This window comes from Leopardus geoffroyi, chromosome E3 (assembly GCF_018350155.1).
Source record: "Leopardus geoffroyi isolate Oge1 chromosome E3, O.geoffroyi_Oge1_pat1.0, whole genome shotgun sequence".
Lineage (NCBI taxonomy): Eukaryota > Metazoa > Chordata > Mammalia > Carnivora > Felidae > Leopardus > Leopardus geoffroyi.
In genome coordinates, this window is record NC_059340.1 from 40,944,838 (window position 1) to 40,952,373 (window position 7,536).

Below are 7,536 nucleotides of genomic sequence, written 5' to 3' on the forward strand. Positions count from 1 at the left end.
TACCCTTTGGGTCAATACCTAGTAGTAAAATTGCATGCACCCAATATTTATAGCAGTATTATCAACAGTAGCCATACTATGGAGAAAGCCCAAGTATCCATCAACTGATGAAGGTATAAAGAACTTGTGGGGTGTATGTGTGTGTGTGTGTGTGTGTGCATGTATACGCATATGTACTCACGTGTATGCTCATATATACATACAGATATACATACGTATATACAATGAAATGTAACTCAGCTTCAAAAAGAATGAAATCCTGCCACTTGCCACGATGTGGATGGACCTAGAATGTATTATGCCAAGTGGAATATGTCACTCAGTGAAAGACACGTATATGATTTCACTCGTGTGGAATTGAAGAAACAAAACAGATGAAAACATGGGAAGGGGGCAGGAAAAGAGAAGAGTGGTGACAAACCACATGAGTGTCTTAACCGTAGAGAAGAAGAGTGAGGGTTGATAGAGGAAGATGTGTCGGCGCTGGGCTAGATGGCGGACGAGTATTAAGGAGAGCACTTGTTGTCACGAGTGCTGGGTGTCGTATGTAAGGGATGAATCACTGGATTCTACTCCCGAAACAGAGAATGTGCTATATGTCAACTGAGACTTATATTAGAAAAATAAAGAAAGCTGTAACGAGATGAAGATAGACACTATCTCATACTAAAGGGGACAGCCACACAAGAAGATCCCATGGTTGTAAATTTTGATGCGCCCAATATGCAATCACCAACATATAAAACACTTAACAAAACCATAAAGGAATTGATAATAATATAACGATAAAAGAGGACTTTAACACATCAGTCACATCAATGGACAGAACCTGTAAACAGAAAATCAACAAGGAAACAATGGCTTTGAATGACACACTGGACCAGATGCGTTCAACAGATGTATTCAGAACACTCCATACTAAAATGGCAGAGTACATATTCTTTTCAAGCGCCCATGGGGCATTCTCCAGAAATGATCACATTCTACGTCACAAATCAGACCTCAACAGGTACCCAGACAGAGCTCAGACCAAGCATCTTCTCTGACCACAAAGCTAGGAAACTTGAAGTTAACCACGCTCATACACACACACACACACACACACACACACACACACACGGGGGGAAAGACCACAAATAAAGGGAGGTTAAATAACATGCTACAAAATGAATGGGTCAAACAGGAAATCAATGAGAAAATACACTGAAACAAATGAAAATGAAAATACACTGGTATAAACCTTTGGAATGCGGCAAAAGCGATCTGAGATGGAAGAATATAGCAATATAAGCCTACCTTAAACAGCAAGAAAAATCTCAAACCCTCCTAACATACAACTAAAGACATGAGAAGAACAGCAGAAGGAAGGAAATAATAGAGATTAAGGCAGAAATAAGGGATATACAAACCCAAAAGACACTAGACCAAATCAATGAAACCAGGGGCTGGTTCCTTGAAAACGGTAATCAACATGAAAACCTCCTAGGCAGAGTTTTCACAAAGAAGAGAGAAAGGACTCAAATAAAGAAAATCACAAATAAGAAAGGAGAAACAACAGTCAACACTACAAAAATACAGTTAGAAGGTAATATTATGAACAACTATATGCCACAAATTGGACACTCTGACAAAAATGGACAAATTCCTAGAAACACAAAAACTACCAAAACTGAAACAGGAAGATACATAAAATCTGAAAACAGAAAGAAATCAAATCAGTAAGAAAAAAAAAAATCTCCCCCAACACAAGGGTTCAGGGCCAGAGGGCTTCCCTGATGAATTCTACCATCCATTTAAGGAAGAGGTAATATGTATTCTCCTCGAATTATTACAAAAATGCAAAAGAAGGAAAACTTACCAATTTATCTTATGAGGCCATCATTACCCTGATACCAACACCAGATAAAGCCTCCACCAAAACCGAAAACTGCCGGGGCGCCTGCGTGGCTCGGTAGGTTTACTGTCCAACTCTTAATTTTGGATTAGGACATTATCTTGCGGCGCGTGGGTTCGAGTCCCACATTGGCCCGTGCATTGACAGTGTGGGGCATGGCCAGGATTCTCTCTCTCCCTGTCTCTCTGCCCCTCCCTCACTTTTATGTACTCTATCTAAGGAAGGAAATAAACATTTAAAAATATGTTAAAAATTTTTAATAAAACTGCAGACCAACAGCCTGATGAGTATGTATGCAGAAATTCTCATTCAAATACCTTCAAACTAAAGTCAACAATACATGAATAGAATCATTTACCATAATCAAGTGGGATATATTCCCGGGCTGCAAGGGTGGTTCCACATTCACAGATCAATCAACATGATGCACCACAGTAATGGAAGAAAGGATAAGAAAAATATGATGCTTTCAACAGATGCAGGAAAACCATCTGACAAAATGTCACATCCATTCATGATAAAAACCCTCAGCAAAGTACATTGAGACTCAACGTACCTGCAAATCATAAAGGTCATCTAGGAAAAACCCACAACTCGTCTCATCCTCAATGGGGAAACATTGAAAGTGTTTCCTCCAAGGTCAGGGACAAGACAGGGATGACCCCTCTCACCACTATTATTCCACATAGTACAGGAAGTCCTAGCCACAGCAGTCAGACAAAACAAGAAACGAGGCATCCAAATTGGCAAGGAAGGAGCAGAACTTTCGCTGTTTGGAACGGACATGATGCTCTCTATACACAACAGGAAAGACTCCAATGAAAATTGCTAGGATCGATATACGAATTCGACAAATCACAATATACAGAAATCAATGTACAGAAATCGATTGCATTTCTGTAGACGAATGAATTAACAGAAAGAGAAAGTAAGGGATCCATCCCATTGACAGTTGCACCAAATACCCCAAGATACCTAGAATGAACCTAACCAAAGAGGTGAAAGACCTATACTCTAAAGGCTATGAAACACTGATGAAAGAAATGGAAGAGGACACAAAGAAAAGGAAACATACTTCACCCTCATGGATGGGAAGCAGAAAATACTGTTAAAATGTCCACACTCCTCAAAACAATCTGCGTATGTAATGAAATCCCTATCACACTAACAAAACCATTTGTCACAGAACTACAAGTAATCCCAAGATTTGTATGGAACGACAAAGACTCCAAACAGCAAAAACAAAATTGAAGAAGAAAACTAAAGCTGGAGGCATCACAATTCCAGACGTCAGGTTATATTAAAAAGCTGTACAGAACAGAACAGTATGGTCCTGGCCAAAAACAACAACATCAACAACAACAACACAGATGCAGAGATCAATAGAACGGAAACGCAGAAATGAACTCACACCTATATGGTCAATTAATTCTCAACACAGCAGGAAAGCATATCCAATGGAAAAGAAGAGATAGTCTGGGGACACGTGGGTGGCTGCAAAGCGTGTGATTGTGGGTTCAGCTCAGGGCATGATCTCAGGGCAGGGCAGAGCATGCGTGGGATTCTCAGTCCCCATTTCTCTCTGCCCCTCTTCTGCATTCTCTCTGTCTCTCAAAAATAAATACATACACTTAAAACAATCTCCTCAACATATGGTTTTGGAAAAACTAGACAGCAACCTGCGAAACAAAACAAGACCAACAACGGACCATCTTCTTACAACATACACAAAAGTAAATCCAACACGGATAAAGACCTATGTGTGAAACCTGAAACCATAAAAATCCCAGAGGATAATGAACACAGGCAGTATCTTATTTGACATTGGCTGTACAAACGTCTTTGTAGATCTATCTCCTGAGTTGAGGGAAACACAAGCAAAAATAATGGGACTTCGTAAAAATAAAAAGCTTCTGTCACCAAGGAGATAGTCAACAAAACTAAAACACCTACAAGAATAATATTTGTAAACGACATCTGATAAAGGGTTAGTGTCCAAAACATATAAAGTTATACAGCACCCCAAAAAGGAGATCCGGTTAAAAATGGGCAGAAGACACGAACGGACATTTTCCCAAGGAAGACATACACATGGCCAAAGCCATGTGAAAAGATGCTCAACGCTACTGATCTTCAGGAAAATACAATTCAAAAGTACAACGAGATAACACATCACATCCGTCAGAATGACTGAAATCAATGAATGATGAAACAGCAGGTGTTGCCAAGGATGTGAGGAAAGAGAATCCCTCTGCACTGTGGGTAGGAATGCAGACTGGTGCAGCCACACTGGAAAACATCACGGAGATTCATCAAAAAAAAAAAAAAAAAAAAAAGGAACTAGCTTACGATTCAGCAATTTCACCACGAGGTATTTCCACAAAGAATACAAAAATAATCCTTCAAAGGGATACATGCACCCTGATGTTGGCAGCAGCATTTTCTACAACAGCCAAATTACGGAAACTTCCCGAGCATCCATCCATCAACTGATGAATAAGTTGAGATGTAGTGTATGGAATGGAATATTATTTAGCCGTAAAAACAGGAAATCTTGTCATTTGCCACGAGGTGGATGGAGCGAGAGAACGTTATACTGGGTGAAATAAGCCTGTCAGAGAAAGACAAATACCAGATTATTTCACTAACACGTGGAAATGAAACAACACGGGGGGGGGGGGAGTGACAAACAGACTCTTCACTGGGAAACAAACTGCGGGCTTCCACAGCGAGGTGGGGAATGGGTGAAACAGCTGCTGGGGATTAAGAATGCACCTGGGATGAGCACCAGGTGACACGTGCAAGTGTTACTCTCTATCGGACACCTGAAACTAATATTACGCTAGGTCTTCACTCATGGAATTTAAATTAAAAGGTCACATAAGGTTAATGACACCTACCTACCAGGTTTTCTGTAGTTTTCAATCACTTCACTAGGTTGGAAAAATAACCATGACATTTTTAAAAAGCATGTATGATGTGGCGGACAGTTTGTGCCCTTACCTCCGTCTCTGGTTCCAGCAGGACGCAGAAACTGGGTCCCAGCTCATTCTTCTAGAAGGTCGTGAGAGGAGCATTTCATGTATTCACGTCCTAACGGAATGCGGCTCCCGTTCCTCGGAATTTCCGTCAGGGTTTCTTCCCGGAAACGAGCCTGAATCGGGAACAAACCATCGACTGCATCGATGAGGTGATGTCGTGGGACCCCGCAATCCATGAGTCCTTCAGTAGAATATGTCTTGTTCAAATACTGTCCGGGAAGGGGAGGAATGAAACACGGGAGCTGCCCAGCCAGCTTGCCCAGGGAAGCCACCCAGCGCCCCCTCCTCAGCACTCAGTACAACAAGGCAGCTCCTCTCTGGCGACTCGGGAGATGCCAAGTTGCTGCAAAGCTCCCAAGGTCTCCCCTGGGGTGGGCGCCAGAACGCGCTGGAAAGGCAGCTCTACTCTCTGTCCTGTGTCCTGTGTCCTCTGGGAGCCACAGGGACCCTTCCTGCTGGGAGGTGTCCTGGGTCGGAAAAGCCGATGGTGCGCCCTCTGCTGGCCATCACTGTCCAGGCAGAGGAACCCGCCCCTCCGGGTGTGTGGTGCTCGAGCTCCCTCTGCTGGCCACCATGGGAATTCCTGCAATGTGGAAGACCCTGGTGGCTCAGCTGAGGGACCGAAGGTGCTCTGGGCAACTAAGCCTGTTCTCCACACTGGGAAAGGTTTAGTGATGGGGCCTGGGACACAAAGAAATCTTTTCCTTCTCCTTTCTTGTGAGTGGAGAATGAAACCGAATTTATTAACGTAATGACATCATTTGTAATGCTCTAAGCAATGTTCCCAGAAAAATAGACCGCCAAATGACACATGCTGAACAAGAGGTCATGGTGTTGACCACCTAAGTGTTTAGGTTAGATAAAGAATGGACACCTTTGAGAGAGAGATACCGGCTTCCAGCTATGGAATGAATGAACCTAGGGATACAAGGGACAGCCAAAGAAAGAGAGTCCATCCTGTAATAATACTGTGGCATGCTTTCACAGGATAGCTACACTTGTGCTTAAGAACAACATAATTTATAGACATATGGAAGGACTACAATGTATGCCTAAAACGAATACAACAAATGTGTGAAGAATATTTCAATTAAAAGTCGACATCCTTTATGCTATCTTTAATTTCTCTTTCTTTGCCAATAAACTATCATTCCTGGGGCGCTTCGGCGGCTTACTTGGTTAAGGGTCCGACTTCCACTAGGTCATGATCTTGCAGCCCATGAGTTTGAGCCCCGCGTCAGGCTCTATCCTGACAGCTCAGAGCCTGGAGCCTGCCTCAGATTCAGTATCTCCCACTCTCTCCCCCATCCCCAGCTCGGGCTCTCTCATAAAAGGAAAAGAAACATTAAAAATGAAAAATCATTCCTAATTTAGAATCTGTGACATTCCGTCTATACCAGATTCTCCAACATGACCATCTTGATGTTTAGAACTTATCTGAAAAGTCACTAATAATATCTGATGACACATATGTGACAAGGTCAGCATGCAACTTACAGGCAGCTGCACATCTGTTGTGAATTTACGACACGCATCCGTGGCTTATATTTCCAATGAAATGTGCTTTAGGGATACGGGTGGATGAAATAATGTCCATCAGTCATGTAGGTCAATTTCCTACAGGATCATCATGCCTTCAATTAGTCATTGCCATCTCTTCAAAATGAAAAGAAAGCTGGGAAAAGGAATTCTTTGAAGGATGTAAGAGAAGACTATGGTGTTTTAAAGGGTTCACCTACCTTCTGGAATCCTCAGATTGGTTGTGGACAGGAGGATAGCAACCCACGATTTGGATGCACACCGCTCGTTCCAGAGGGAGAATATGGACCTTCTTGTCAAATCCTTTTTATCACTATCAGCAGTTCAACTCTGCCAGGTCCAGACTGCCGGACCTGGGGGCAACACAATGCCTCATGCCTGGGTTCAGAACATGAGGAACGCCAGCTGGTGGCGGGAGGGGGGACATCCCACAGGGCCTGGGGCAGTGAGGCAGATGACCCCGGGACACCTCCCCACAGGGCGGGCTCTGGAGTTTACCTGCCAAAGAGCAGCACACTCTCCCTGAAGACATCCTTCTCCATGACAGAACATAACGCTGAGCCCCGCAATTCCAGGAGAAGTGACGGATGCCCATCTTTTCAATTGCAATGGCCTCTGCAGAGCTTGGCCCCAGGGACATTGGAGTCTTAGAGTCATGAGACTATGACGCCCATGATACCAGCCCTTTCTGCCCCAACACTCAGAGCCACTTCCCACATCCCCTCTCCCCTGGCCCATCTCGCCCCGTCCACATACCTGGACCAGGTCTCCACTTTTCTCCTTGTACTTCCTCTCTGTCTCTGTTTCTCTCTAACCACACCTCTCTGTGTTTCTTCCATGCAGCCCTGTCCAGGAGCACAGGGCACTCCTGTCTCTCCCTTTCTCCTGTCACGTTTTGTCCCAGGCCCTGATCACAATGGAGGAGAATCCCCCGTACAGCAGCTGCTCATGTTGACATTTGCTAGAGCAATGCTGCCAGCATGTGGACAGCCGGACATTTACCCTTGGTGGCCCAGCCAGGACCCAAAAGCTGCTGGAGGGCTGGCTGCTTCCTTAAGCTGG

The 7,536-nt window shown here is 43.8% G+C and overlaps 1 long non-coding RNA gene across 1 annotated transcript; it reads right to left on the reverse strand.

The window, feature by feature from the left end:
• Nucleotides 1–4,898: 4,898 nt before the first annotated feature.
• On the reverse strand, nucleotides 4,899–7,305 carry LOC123589105. Its single transcript, XR_006708166.1, has 3 exons — nucleotides 6,973–7,305; nucleotides 6,675–6,827; nucleotides 4,899–5,116 (listed from the first exon to the last, which is right to left on the reverse strand). It is a non-coding gene; the product is annotated as an uncharacterized LOC123589105 (long non-coding RNA).
• Between the last annotated feature and the right edge of the window lie 231 nt (nucleotides 7,306–7,536).